Source organism: Artemia franciscana, chromosome 5 (assembly GCF_032884065.1).
Source record: "Artemia franciscana chromosome 5, ASM3288406v1, whole genome shotgun sequence".
Classification (NCBI taxonomy): domain Eukaryota; kingdom Metazoa; phylum Arthropoda; class Branchiopoda; order Anostraca; family Artemiidae; genus Artemia; species Artemia franciscana.
Window position 1 is genome coordinate 58,035,830 of NC_088867.1, and position 15,732 is coordinate 58,051,561.

The 15,732-nt window shown below is 33.4% G+C and overlaps 1 long non-coding RNA gene across 2 annotated transcripts; it reads left to right on the forward strand.

The window, feature by feature from the left end:
* The first annotated feature begins 210 nt into the window (after window positions 1-210).
* LOC136027636 (uncharacterized) lies at window positions 211-11,170 on the forward strand. Of its 2 annotated transcripts, none has more exons than XR_010617641.1 (2): window positions 211-638; window positions 8,092-11,170. It is a non-coding gene; the product is annotated as an uncharacterized LOC136027636 (long non-coding RNA). The 2 variants fall into 2 exon arrangements; XR_010617640.1 differs by having other exon boundaries at window positions 9,837-11,170.
* Window positions 11,171-15,732: the final 4,562 nt, after the last annotated feature.

Consider the following 15,732-nt stretch of genomic DNA (forward strand, 5'->3'; position numbering starts at 1 on the left):
ATATATATATATATATATATATATATATATATGACCAGTGAACAAGAGACCAATTATTTCCGTAAACAGTATATATATATATATATATATATATATATATATATATATATATATATATATATATATATATATATATATATATATGACTAATGAACATGAGACCAATTATTTAAGCTTCTATTCATTTTTCTATTCTGTTTCGCAATTTTTGTGGCAACAGCTGCCCGAGTCAATAAGTTTAATGACCATCCAATCCTTGTTAGGAGAGATGCATAATTCATATGTACGCCAAAGCTATTAATAGTGCCTGAAATCTATGCTAAGAGAATGAATCTTGCCAAGTAACAAAGAAAATTAGATTCAGATTTTAGTTGGAAGGTAATAGCCCATAGTTGAAGTTAAAACAATAAAATGCATCAGATCCACTTTAATTTTAGGGATGTCATGCGATGCTTTTTTATACTCTACTTTGTTTTATGTTTTGAAAAAAGTCATGGTAAATCCACTTACTTCGATAAAGATGTGGTTAAGCTGGTTGACTTTGTTAGCACAATACAATGGATTGATTTTATATATGACTAATCAATCCATTGTATTGTGCTAACAAAGTCAAGCTATCTCTGGATGGTGGCGCCAAGGTAAGGTTTTTTCGGTTACATACTCATATCAGTGTGCCATTTCGTACATTCTGGTGTGATCAGGAGACTTTTTTATTGTATCCCAATTTGGCCTAGGATTTGGAAGAGGAAAAAATGGCTTTGTCACTGAATCTCTTTACCTAATGGCACCTGTCACCGAATGTACGGATTGTCACGGAATGCTTGTCATTGTTCGGTGCTGTTGGGTATTAACTTTATCAAGGTGACAAAATGACTCCAAATCGATAAAGAAAACCCCATGGAAGAAAAAACAACAAAAATCACATTGAATTGTAAAACAAAATTTTGCACGACAAAACATACTGCTAGATGAGAAAATAAAATTACAATGGAAAGAAGGAACGTGTTAGTTTATATTGCGTGAGTCTATGACGGATAAACACGAACAATAAAATTGAACGCATTCCAGAATTATACATTTTAACTGCTTACTTTCCACCGTGTTTTCTAGGAACATGTTATTTAGCCTCGGCAAAGGTATACATGAAAAAGGAAATGGATTCGCAAATGAGTTTTTTATATACCCTGGAATAGCAAGAAGTAGTTTTGGCACTTATGAAGGGTAAAAAGAAAAGTGGAATTGAATTTATAGGATAAAAAATATATGAGGGATGTCGTTTTTTATAACAAAACAGTTCTTCGTAATAAAATGTAGGTAAGTAGTGACATAGCTAGTCAGTATCCGAAACTCTAAAAAATTGAATTTTAATATCAATGCGTGCTTCAAAACAAGTGAATTAGTATGGCAATTCAAAATACGTAAGATTCATCAATGTTAGTGTTACCTGTCAAAAGTTACGAGTCTGAGAAAACTTGCCTTATTTAAAAAAAAGGGATAAACGATCAAAGAATTTTAATAAAAAACAAACTATGAGATTCAGCGTATCGGAAAACCGCGTTGTATTAGTCTGAAGCTCATATGACGGCGTCGTTCTAGCAAAAATTTAAAGCTCTAGCGTCATTTTACGTGACTAAAAAGATGAGAAGGCGACTTGTCCCTCTCCCAGGTTAGGTTAGGTTTCCCTAGGTTTTTGTCCCCAAAGACTTAGTTATTAGGTTTTGCGACTATGCTGAACAAAATGACCATCTCAGAATTTTGACCCGTTGACTTTGGGAAAAAAATGAGTGGGGAAGGGGGTCTAGGTGCCCTCCAATTTTATTTGTCACTGAAAATGGCACTAGAACTTTTGTTTTCCGTTAGAATGAGCCCTCTCACAACATTCTTCGACCGCTGGGTCGAAACGATCACCCCCGAAAAAAAACAAAAAAAAACACGAACCTTGTGATCAGTCTTCTGGCAAAAATACGAAATTCCACTATTTTTAGATAGGAGCTTGAAAATTCTACAGTAGGGTTTTCTGATACGCTCAATATGATGATACCATTATCATTATGATTCTATGACTTTTAGGGGGGGTATTTTCTCCCATTTTCCAACATAAGGCAAATTCTATCTGGCTTGTAACTTTTGACCACGACTAAATTTGATGAGACCTATATATTTTAAATCCGAATAAAAATCGGATTCTTTTGACGTATCTATTAGTATCAAAATCCCATTTTTAAAGTTTCGTTTACTATTTCGGTTACTATTGAGCCGGATTGCTCCCTGCTACAGTTCGTTACCACGAACTATTTGATTAGCTCTAAGTTATAAAATTTGCCCACTCCTTGCATATAGTAACTGTTATTGAGAAGTGCACATATATTTTCGGAGGGAAAGGGTGATTTTTTGCTAAATTGGGTTTCCGTGGGAATAATTATCTACAGAAAGGGAAGTTTTCAATGGTGACCTTTCCTGGAAAAATTTTACACTGAGAGGATTTGAAATGATTTGCAAAACGAAATTCTTTTTAGTGTCTTTCTTTCTCTTTTCCAACTCAATTTGTTTTATAAGATGTTCTGGGGGAATTTACCGGGGGAGATTTTTGGCAGGTTCAGATTTCTGAGAATAATGTACCTTGAAAGGTGATTTCTCGATTGATCGAAGAAACGATTAGAAATTGAACAGTCTTTTGAATTAAAGCATGTAAAGGAGAAATGATTCAGGCTGAATCATCGGCAAACATATTACGGAGAGGAAGAAAGAATTTTCAGCAGGGATAACATTGTCAGAGGGAAATTTTACAGGATAGGGGAAGGGCTGTTTTAGGTAGAAGGACTTTTCTACTCAAGAGTACCCCGTTATAGGAGGGGATTTTGCTTGGAGGCCGAAGCAGATTGACCAGTATTATAAGAAGAACGATAAGAAATGAAATAAAAAGGAAAACGAAGTTTTTCAACAAAAAGTAAGGAACCATACTAAAACTCAAAATGAACAAAAATTATTCTATATATGAATGGGTTACCTCCTCCTTAATACCGTTATCTTTAAGCAAAAGTTTGGCAGTTTATCTCAATTTCTCAATAAAGACTCCTGAAACACAAGGGATATTAAATGAATAGGGAGCTTTTTTAAAAGTGCTTTAGCGTAAAAAGTAAGCTATGGAGGAGGGGGAGGGATAAACCCTTCATATAAGGAATAACTTCGTTTGGTTTGAGTTTTAACATTGCTCCTTTCTTTCAGTTGAAAAAACTTCAGTTTTCTATATTTAAATACCTGAAGAAAGATCTTGGATGCGTGTTTATTTTTTTGTTTCTTGCGTTTTCCCATGGGTAATCGTATTGAATAAAAGGTCCCAAAATATTGGAAGAGGTTTCATTCGAACGGAAATGAAAAGTTCTAATGCCCATTTTAGAGTGACAAAAATTGGAGAGTAACTAAGCCTTGTCTCAAACGCCTTTTCCCCAAAAATTGTCCAATCAAAACTTGAGATTTCTATTTCGTTCAACATAGTTGAAAGGTTAATAGGTATACCTTTGGTGATAACATAGCCCCCATCACCCCTGGGAAAAGTTCACTAAGCTATAGATTTTGCCTATTTTTATGTATAGTATTTCTTAAAAGGAAGCATGGATTCATTTTTCTGGTGACAAGGGGGGTGGGGAGGAGTTTTCTGCTTGGGATGGTTTCCACGGAAAAATTATCCATGGAAAGGAAAGTTTCTGGGGACTGAAATACAGGAAGTACTGAATGAATAAAATACTGAAATGAAGGGAAGTTACACAGGGGGAAAATGTCAAAATTCGTTTACAGAATTCTTTTTCATTGTCTAACTTTCTCTTTGGCGACTCAATTTTACGTTTGAAGATATAAAGGGTAACTGTCTGGAGTAAATTTTTACCGGGACTGTGGAGTAAATACACACAAAAAAAAAGAAAAAAAAACAAGACAAAAAAAAAATAACAACATAAATAACATAGCAGCATAGCAACATACAATATAATTAAATTACCTCAATTCAAAAAATGGCCAAAGAGGGTCGAAAACCCCAATCATTTGCCGAGTTTTAAGACATATGTCTTTAGATAAATGTTTCAGTCACGAGGATGCATCAACGATGTCAAATTTAGAAACGACTGTATGATTCCGATACTACCGAGGCAGACGCAGCAAATACTTGCAATACTTAAAGTATCCTGAGCGTATTTTCTTTGTATCCTTCTTGCGAAGGAGAAAACAAAACCAGAAAGATAAAATGAAAACACAAGTTTTTCAACTGCAAGTAAGAACTAGCATTGAAATTTCAAACGTTCAGAAATTATTATGCTTAAAAGGGGGTTTACTCCTTCTCCATGCCTTGGTAATTACGCTAAAATTGTAATTTTACTCCAATCCCTTAAGGACGACTCATGAAATACAAAGTTCGTTTCATTGGAATAATGAGAAGCTTTTTCAAAAGCACTAAGAAATTAGCGTGAAGAGCAAGGGATTGAGGAAGGGTCCTCCCCTTAACTACGTAATAATTTATGTTTTTTTTAAGTTTTAATGTTTGTTCTTGATTTTAGTTGAATAAAAAAGTATTTTTTTTTACTTTATTATTTCAAAGCACCCCAGAATTTATTAGTTCAACTGAAATTCCTGCTTTGTCTCCCTCTGACTTGAAACTAAAGAAAATAATGATAAATAGTGTGTAATGCATAAATTAAAGAGAGCTTAGGTAAAGAAACATTGTTGGTTGTTAGGGAGGCTAGAACTTTTAATTTAAGCTTAAATGAGCCCTCTCTCAATAGTATAGGACCACTGGATCGATAGAATAACCCATGAGGAGAAAATAATTCCATGGTCTTTCTTCTGGTAATTAAATAAAAAAACATTAGTCTTAATGCTAAAAGTAAGGACAAAAATCAAAACTCAAAACCAAAATATTCTTTCTCCGATTACGAAAGGGTTTTCCCCTTCATCAATAACTTGCCTTTTTTACTAAATACTTTAGCACCGAGGCAGACGCAGCAAATACTTGCAATACTTAAAGTATCCTGAGCGTATTTTTTTGTATCCTTCTTGCGAAGGAGGAGGATAACAAGCTTATCCTGTTAATATATCCCTCATTTTATCAACAATAGGTAAACTAAATATGATAAATTTTACCAAATCACAAATATTAACACATTGCAAAAAACCAGAATGAACTAAACAATTATAGAATTCATCTTTACCATGTGGCTATTTTTAAAAAAATTCCACTCTATTAGAAACACAATTCAAAATAAATGGCGCTGCATCATGATTTCTCGAACCTCCGAAATTAGTTGAAAATTTCTTTAAGTATTTCCAGATAATTCTTTTGATATTTATTTAAAAGTTCGTTATAATGAAAACAAATTTTTTTAAATTGCCAAGTTAATTTATGTGCAGAAAAACCTCTTGATATCAATTTTTGGCTTAAGATTTTGCATCTATTTTTAAAATCAATATAATTACTACAAATCCTTGCATAACGAAGTAACTGTGAGAAAAACGCCGAATATGTGATATTTGAGTGTATATTACTGTCAGAGAATGGGAAACTAATCACTTCAAAATCAAAATCATCCGTTTTATTATACATTTTAAAACTTAATTTATTATTATCACAAATATTAATATTTAAATCTAAGAAATGATCTTCATGACCAGCGCCATGACTAGGTTCAAGAGTTAGCTCTGATGGATATATATTTTTAGAAATATCAATGAAATCCTTACAATTTAAGACCAAAATATCATCTAAATATCTTTTATTATTTGACAAAACATGTTTTAAATTATTTGGATTATTCTTATCCATCATATATTTATATTCTAGTTGACTTAAAAACAAGTCAGCTATAAATGGGCTGGCATCCCCCCCCCCATGGGAATTCCCACGATTTGCTTGTACAAATCACTACCAAATCTTATATAAGTATTGTATAAAACAAATTCTAATAACTCAAAAATCATATCCAAGCTGTAACATCTTAAGTTAACTGTAGTATTAAAGCAATTTGTCCATATAGCTTTTTTATTATAAGTGTCTATTTTTAAGAACCTTTTACTAGATAAGAGGAAAGATTTCTTGATAACAGTTTTTAAATTATCTAACACTACATTAAGTGATAAATTAGTATACATTGTCGCAAAATCGAAAGACTCAATTCTTTTAGCTGAAACCATTGTTAAAGAATCTGTCACCTGCAGTGAATTATTAACACTCCAATATGGATTAAAATTCGAAAATTTTTTAATACCAGAACAATAAGTTTTAAGTTTATTTACAATTTCCTTTAAAATTAAAGAGAGGTCAGTAGCAGCAATGCGGGTTGGACATTTAGATGCTCCAGCAATAAACCGTGGTTTAGGGGGATTCTTATGAAATTTTAAAGTCCAATATAGGAAAGGGAACTTTTTATCATTGTCATTTATTTTAATATTAAAATTTCTAAAAAGTATTTCTTCAGTCTTTTCAATTAAATTCTCATTCTCTAAATTTACCTTTTCGTAAACATTAGTTGTGCATAACTCCCTTTTTAAGATATCACAATACAGCTTCTGACAAATTACGGCAAAATTATTATTAGCTTTATCCACTGGCACAATTACAAATTCATTCTGTAGATTAGCAATTGCTTGTTTAATCTTCGCATTATAAAATAATGATTTAGTGTTACTATTTTTATAGTTAGAATATATTTTATTTCTTATTCTACTAATAATTAAATTCTTCCAACTTTGAAAACTCTCTTTATTTTTATTCTCTTTCTTACACCACTTATCAAAAAATAAATCAAAATCATTTTCCAAGCCATCGAGAACAATCGATGGTTTCAGATGATCAGAAAGACGGAAATTAGCCCCTTTATTCATTATAATTTGAAGATCATCTTGCTTTATTATTGACAAGTCCCCTGTTATAACATGTTTGTAAGTAGGATTTACAAATGGGCCAAGTTGCTTACAATTACAAACCGGTTTCCAATTTATATCACTATCTAATCTTTTAAGTATCAAATTATAATTAAAAATAATTTGCCCAATAGTTTTTGAAAATTTATAAGTTAAAATTGGACTATCATTATAATTCAAATTACTAGGAAGGGCCTGTTTGACATGCCGCTGATTTAAAATTTCTGGTAAATTAATATCTTCAATCTGCTTACAAGTAAAATTAATAGGTAAATATAATCTGTTATCCTTATTACCAATCTTATCAAACTTTTTCTTTTTTGAAATAAATTTCGTTTTAGTTAGAATGCAAATTGTATCACATATTACTTTAAAATTATATTCAAGAGCTGTATTATTCTTAACAATCCAGAAAAGTTTGATTAAATTCCTCTTGGATAAATTATTTAGACATTTTATTACAGAAATCATACCCCTAGATTCAAGTAGCTGGCATAGATCTATAGAAAGCATATGTAAATCTAATTCATTTTTTCTATTATTTTTCCTATGTCCTCTCGATCGTTTTTTACGTTTAGTAGGACAAGTGAAAGAATGATGGTCCATAAAACCATCAATACATTTAACAACAACCTGAGACATGTCACCATATTTTGCTACACGATCATTTACGAACTGTAAAAAACAGTTTCAAGTCTTGATAATAATAGATACATAAAAAAGGATAGAATTTTGAAGCTTAATCAAAACATATAAGATTCATGAAGTTTAATGCTACCCATCAAAAGTTATGAGTCTGAGAAACTGCCTAATTTTCACTAAAGGGGGAAACACCCATAAGAAATCAAATGGTCTTGATGAAATTCACACCATGAGATTCAGAATATCAGAAAACCCTACTGTAGAGGTTTCAAGCTCCTATATACAAAAATGTGGAATTTTAAATTTTTGCCAGAAGCAAGATCACGGATGCGTGTTTATTTGTTTTTTTTGTTTTTTTTTCAGGGAGAATCATTTCGAACCAGTGATACTATAAGATCAGGATAAGGCTCTTTTGATCATAAATCAAAAGCTCTAGTGTCCTTTTTATGTGACCAAAAATATTGGAGGGCAGCTACCCCCCTCCCACCCCTCTTTTTATCCAAAATTGTCCGAGTTTAATTTTGAGATAGCATTTTTTTTCAGCATGGTTGAAAAATGGAATAACTATGTCTTTGAGGATGATTTGACCCCCCACAGCCTCCGGGGAAGGGCTGCAAGTTATGAACTTCGTGCATTCCTTACATACAGTATTGGCTATAGGGAAGTATTACAATATTTTCGGTTGAGGGGCTTCTGGTGGGGGTGATTACGTAGAAAGATATTTCCACAGAGGAGTTTTCGTTTGAGAAGGGAATTTTCCATGGGAGAGGAGCTGGAATTCTCGGCTTTAATTAAAAAACTATCAGAAATTAAATTGGACGCCTCACTCTTAATTTCTTTACGAACCCTACGAGGAAAACTTCGATCCTCGTATTTAATTTAGGTTAATTTGTGTTTCGACTTTTCTTTTGTTATCATATCTAATTTCGATAAGACCAAATTCTTTAGAAACGATTCCTGAAACCCAAGGGTCATTTATTTAGAACAATAAGCAACCTTTTTAAAAGTACCAAAACCTTTGGCGTGAAGAGCGAGGTGCTGAGGAGGGGGCAACTACCCTCATGTACCTTATAATTTCTGTTCATTTTAAGCCTTAATGTTGCTCATTAATTTCAGTTGAAAATATCTTGAAAATGAGCAAACCAAATGTTCAAATTAAATTGTTCAAAGGAAGAAATTTGCCTCTACAGGCTTGCCTCGCAAGTGATTAGACCAAATATAAATATAAAATAAAATATCCATATTGACTAGGATAAAAGTAAAGAAGAAAAACTTATCCTCATTTGATTTTTTCTTAAAGGCTTTTCGTCGTGTAAAACTTAAACCGTGTCTTTCAAAGAGGGCAATGACTTCAGACAACACCCACGGATGTAGACGCTCAAAATCTTCCTCTGATACATCTTCCATTCTTGTTATTCCACTTTCTACAGGTTCAGGAAAAACATCTGAAAAAATGTCAAATATAATTTTTTTTCTTCGGTGAAACAAATCTTCTGTAAATAATTATTCAAAGGATACGATGTGGCTATCACTACAATCTTTGACATATCCCGCTTTTTACAGGTTCAGGAAGAACATCCTGAAAAAATGTCAATTTTTTTAAAATTCGTTATTCTTCGGAAAAACAAAGTTATTATAAATGATCATTCAAACGATACGACGTGGCTATCACTGCAATCCTTGATATATCAAACTTTTTACAGGTTGCGGAAAAATATCCTGAAAAAATGTCAAATTTTACTTTTTTTCTAATTTGTTACTCTTCGGAGAAACAAAGTTACTGTAAATGATTATTCAAACAATACGATGCGGCTATCACTGCAATCCTTGATATATCCCGCTTTTTACAGGTTCAGGTAAAATATCCTGAAAAAATGTCAAATTTTAGTTTTTTTAATCTGTTATTCTTCGGAGAAACAAAGTTACTGTAAATGATTATTCTAACAATACGACGTGGCTATCACTGCAATCCTTGATATATCCCGCTTATTACAGGTTCAGGAAAAACATCCTGAAATATGTCAAATTATAGTTTGTTTTTTTTTTAATTTGTTATTGTTCGGAGAAACAAAGTTACTGTAAATGATTATTCAAACGATACGATGTGGCTATCATTGCAATCCTTGACATATCCCGCTTTTTACAGGTTCAGGAAAAACATCCTGAAAAAATGTCAATTTTTTTTTTTTAATTGTTATTCTTCGGAGAAACAAAGTTATTATAAATGATCATTCTAACGATACGACGTGGCTATCACTGCAATCCTTGATATATCAAACTTTTTACAGGTTACAGAAAAACATCCTGAAAAAATGGAGTTTGGAGTTCAATTTTCTGATTTGATGAATGCTTATACTCCTGTTTCTTTGGCAAATAGTGATATAAGCACCAGGTTTCAACGTCATAAAGTTCGTCAGTTGGTTTCTCGGTTGAAATCTGTAATCTTCGATGCTTCTAGCCTACTAGGAGGCCAAATCGTACCGGAGCTTGATTCGCCGACGTCACAACATATATTCAACAGAAAAACGATTTTTTGTCCAGAATTCAGTCCTATTCTCCTCTTTCAACCCCAGAAGAATTTGGAAAAATTCTCAAGCTCCTGAGCAATGAGCTGAATGCAGAGCGTATCGTAAATAGTAGTATATTTAAATATATTCTAGACGAAACTGACTTTCCCTCTGAGCTTGAGCTCTTTTCGTCAAAAATGGGAAATTTTGTTGATCGGCTTGATCAAGCCGATCCGCAAAATTTCCCATTTTTGACGAAAAAAATGGCAACATCTGGATTGAAAATGTTCAAGCAATATTGGATAATGTCTCAAGTGATGGGAAGTGCTATATGACTTCAATAGAGCATAGTGGCTCAAAACTTTTTGATTTTGGTGATGAGTTAAAGCTTGAACCTGCTATTTATGAAAATACTTACAAAAACCCAGGCCCTGAGTGGATTATTGAAGCATCAACTGTGTATAATGATGCTGAACTTATAAATTATCCCTTTTCATCTTATTACAAAATTAGTGTCCCACAAAACTATCAAATAGGCAATGATTTGTGCAATATAAATGTGAATATGTCTTCAATTCGTCAACTAGAATTAATTTTCAAAGTATGGATTAAAAAGTGAAAATATTCGCACAAATTTGGTCACTGAAGGATTTTAATCAAGTTGATATTTAAGCGTATGAAAATTTATTGGCACTTTTGTTATTTATTTCTCTTGTTAGATCTTTATTTTTTTTTATTAGGTGGTACATAGGTGAGACCCACACCTTTGCAAAAAACCACAATAATGAGAACATTCAAAGCGACTAACAAGACTGAAAAGGCTATTATTAATTCACTTATTTAACGTAAATTTATCCAAATAAACGTTTAACTCCATTCTTTATTATGCCGGCTAAATTTTTAAGTCAACGACCTAATTTGTTTTTAATTCGAATCTTAAAAAAAAAATCCAAAGAAAGAGAAAAAGTCATTATAAAACCTAAGACGAGCAGAAATAAAGTTTTATGAAAGTTCGATATATTTTTTCGAAAAAGTCAGTTTCAGATTTGTTTATTCCTTTTAACTTAATTGTATCTGTTTTTCTTATGTTATTGAATAAACCTTTATCCCTCTTGCATCCATCCTCATGTCTCGTGAAATCCGGGTAAGATAGCAGGTGCTACTAGCTGTGTATTACTTCAAGTTTTTAGTTTATTTTTCCCTTTTCTGCAACTACTGCTACTCTTACTACTACTACTACTAGTAGTATTACTGAAGCTAAGGATATTAAGACGAACCTTTCAGGGAATGTTGTGGAAAATCTTAAACTATATAGAAACACTATGTCAATTTAGGTTATCGAATGGGTGTAACAGCTATATTCCAAGGGCAGACTAGCGTATTAAGTTGAAACTTCCAGTGAATGTTAAAGGCGATGTTGAAATAACCAAAAAGCACTATATGCATACTAAAAAAGCACTATAGCTACCCCTTTCTACCTACAAAATACCCACCGCACTTCCTTCATAATAGCTGATGCAAAATTATATTACACATTACATATCAAGCATTAATATGAATATTTATATTAACCACTCATCTTATATGGACTACAAAACTGTTTGAGAACAAGTCCGTCACCGTGCGGCCTTGCTTCTTCAGCAACTGAGAAGTTCAATATACAAAAACTAAATACTTTTAGATTGATTGGATATATCAGAATTTTCCAGTTTGTTTCAAATCGTAGTTTGATTGTGTAGTTTCTTGACTCTATAGGAACTTAAAAACAAAATTAAATTAGCAACAAGATTGACTAATAGACGGCCGTTTAGTCAACGAATAAAGTTGATTTTGGATTAAAATGGAATAGTTGTAGGCATCAAGTCATGGCTAATTGTAGAAAAAGCCAACCCAGATAGTCCAATTGAGTGAGAAGCAAACATGGCATTAATCCTCCCCCACGATTTCATATTACGATTGTATAACAAGAACTAAGAGCTCTTATGGCACTTGTCACCAGGTCTGAAGAGCCAGCCAAGAGGTAAGAGCTCATATGGTATGAGCTCTAGCATAATTCTAGAATCCGTAGATTGCTTTAAAAGGACAATCAGAGGCTTAATGCCGGTCGGGATTTAAAATAAGAGCTCTGAGTCACGAGGTCCTTCTAAATATCAAAATTCATAAAGATCCGATCACCCACTCGCAAGTTAAAAATACTTCTATTTTTCTAATTTTTCCTCTCCTTTCAGCCCCAAGATGTTCGAATCGGGGAAAACGACTTTATCAAGCCAATTTGTACAGCTCCCTGACACGCCCACCGATTTTCATCGTCCTAAATCATCCAAAAGCATCAAACTCGCCAAAAACTGAACCCAACCATCTAACTCCCCCAAAGAGAGCGGATCCAGTCCGGTTACGCCAGTCACGTATCTACGACATTTATAAGCATTTTCCGAGATTTCTAGTTTCCCCCTCCAGCTTCCCTCAATGTCAACAGATCTGGTCGGGATTTGAAACAAGTGCTCTGAGACATGAGTTCCTTCTAAATATCAAATTTCATTAAGATCCGGTTACCCGTTCTCAAGTTGAAAATACCTCAATTTTTCTAACTTTTCCAAATTAACACCCCCAGCTACCCCAAAGAGAATGGATCCGTACCAATTATGTCAATATAATATTGTCTATATCAATATCAATGTCTATATCTATATAATAATATCTATAACTTGTGCTTATTCTTCCCATCAAGTTTCGTCCCGATATCTCCACTCTAAGCGTTTTCCAAAATTTCCGGTTTCTAAGATTTCTGTTTCCCCCCTCCAACCCTCTATGTCCCCGAATCCAATTCGAATTAAAAATAGATTATCTGAGACATAAGATTCTTCTATATATAAAGTTTCATTGAGATCCGATCACCCAGTCGTAAGATACCTTGATTTCACGTTTTCCAAGAATTGCGACTTCCCCCTCCAAATCTCTTCAATGTCACCGAATATGGTCGGGATTTAAAATTAGAATTTAAATCACAAGATCCTTTTAGATATCAAATTTCATTAAGATCTGATCACCTGTTCGTAAGTTACAAATACCTCATTTTTTCTTATTTTTCCAAATTACTCCCCCATTTTCCCCTCTCACAATTCCACTAAAGAGAGCGGATCCGGTTTGGTTATGTCAGTCACCTATCTTGGACTTGTGCTTATTCTTTCTACCAAGTTTCATCCTGATCTCTCTGCCTTAAGCGTTTTACAAGATTTTCGGTCCCCCCCCCCCCCGTAATGACACTGGACCCGGTCGGGATAAAAAACTAAGAAATCTGAGTTTCGAGGTTCTTCTAAACATGAAATTTCGTTAAGATACGATCACCCTTTCGCAAGTTAAATATACCTCATTTTTTTTAATTTCTTAGAATTAGCCCCCCTCCCAACTCCCCCAAAGAGAGCAGATCCGTTCTGGTTATGTCAATCCCGTATTTAGGACTTGTGCTTATTCTTATCACCAAGTTTCATCCTGATCACTCTAAGCATTTTTCCAGAGTTTAGGTTCCGCCCCCCCCCCCAAACATCCCCTTCGCCGGATAAGGTTGAAATATAATATAAGAGCTCTGAGACATAATTTCCTTCCAAATATCAAATTTCATCAAGGTCTGATCAATCTTTCGTAAGTTAAAAATACCTCATTTTTTAAAATTTTTAGAATTAACCCCCCCCCATTCCCCAAAGAGAAATGTGAAATATCAAATTTCATTAAGATCTGATCACCCTTTCTAAAGTTACAAATACCTCATTTTTTCAATCGGAATTTAAAACAAGAGCTATGAGACACGATATCCTTCAACACTTCAAATTTCATTAAAGATCCGATCACTCTTTCGTAGGTTAAAAATACCTCATTTTTCTAATTTGTTCAGAATTAAGCCCCCCCCCCCCCGCCAACTCCTCCAAAGAGAGTGGATCCGTTCTGGTTATGTCAATCATGTATCTAGAACTTGTGCTTGTTTTTCCCACCAAGTTTCATCCCGATCCCGCCACTCTAAGCATTTTCCAAGGTTCTAGGTTCCTCCCCTCCCCCTCCCTCAATTCTCCTCAATGTCACCGGATCCAGTCGGGATTTAAAATGAGAGCTCTGAGACACAGTATCCTTCCAAACTTCAAATTTCATTAAGATCCCATCACCTGTTCGTAAGTTAAAAATACTTAATTTTTCAATTTTTTCCGAATAAATTGGTTAATACCAAGTGCCATAAAAAAGAGATTAGTTTATTTGTTAAGAGATATGTCTATCTATTATCCGTATATGCGTAATTGCTAGGGCAGTAGAACCAAGGTAGATAGTCATAGAGATAATTTTATTTTACTAATTAAAAGTAAATACATTTTCCAATTTGGCTGGGTCCCTTCACCTACAACAATAAAGTTTGTTTTACCACTAACTGAGTGCGTAGCTTTCCGACCGTATTTCCTAACAAGTTCTTCAGTTTGGTCAAGCTCTAAAGAATCTAGCACGCCGGTTATGACAAAAGTTAATCCAGTCAAGCAGCCTTCAGTCCCCTGAAATAAGAAGACATTAAACATATTTATCTAAAAGGAGAAAGGAGCGAATATTCACAATTATCTAATATTATTTCCAAGGACCAAATTAATTGATTGAAAAATAAGTTTTCAACAAAAATTGAAGCTCAATATTAAAACATAAATAATTAGAAATTACAGCAAGCCCGGGAGGCAAATTAAAAAAAAAACAGATATTACTAAAAACGGAGACAACACCTCTGAAGGCTGAAGTATCATTTATACTTTATTGAAAATTAAAATTTATTGAAAATTCCACAAATTGAAAGCTTTATTGACCCAGTGGATTTTCTATACTTTCGGATATGAATGGTTTTTAAAGAATATTTTAACGAATATTAGGTTCATTAGAACATAATAAAGCCTTTGACGCAAACTGTGGTAGAAATCGGAGGCCATTTGCAGAGCAGGTAGGTCGAAATAGGTGCTTTTTATCAATTTATAATTCTAGTCATATTTTTGCAATTAGTGATTTTAAAACAACATCGATGGCACTCACAAAAATATGTGCCTTAAACTATTGAAAAGGATTGAACTATTGAACTATTGAAAACTATTGAAAGTCTCTTTAGGTAGCAAGTTATTTAGTCATATGATACTTTTTAGACTGAGAGATGTTGTAGACAAAGTTTTAAGAGAATAACAGTGCGGTTTTTGAAGAGGTAGAGGATATGCAGATCAAATTTTAATTTTTAGGTTAATAAGTGTTCGATTCTGTTGATACAAGAGTTTTTGTAAAGGTCTTATCGATGTATGGTATACAACACAAATACATGAAAGTGGTTAGTGCTATGTGCGAGAATAACACTGCTGCGGTTCAGGTAAGAAATGAAGTTAGCAGCTAGTTTTAAATTAAAACAGGAATAAAGCAGGGTTGTGTTCTATCCCCCTTTATATGGATCATTTTGATTGACAATGTCATAAAGGGGACAGGAAAGGAAATGGGAGACCGCAGAATCAAATGTGGAGGAATAATTTTCCTGGACTTAGATTATGCTGATGATTTAAGAATCCTACATGAAAGTGTGTGCAAAATGAATGAACTTTTAGAGGTTTTGCGAGTTCAGATTGCTAGAATAGGTTTGAAAATTAAGGTTAAGAAGACTAAGTTACAAAGGATAGGAGTA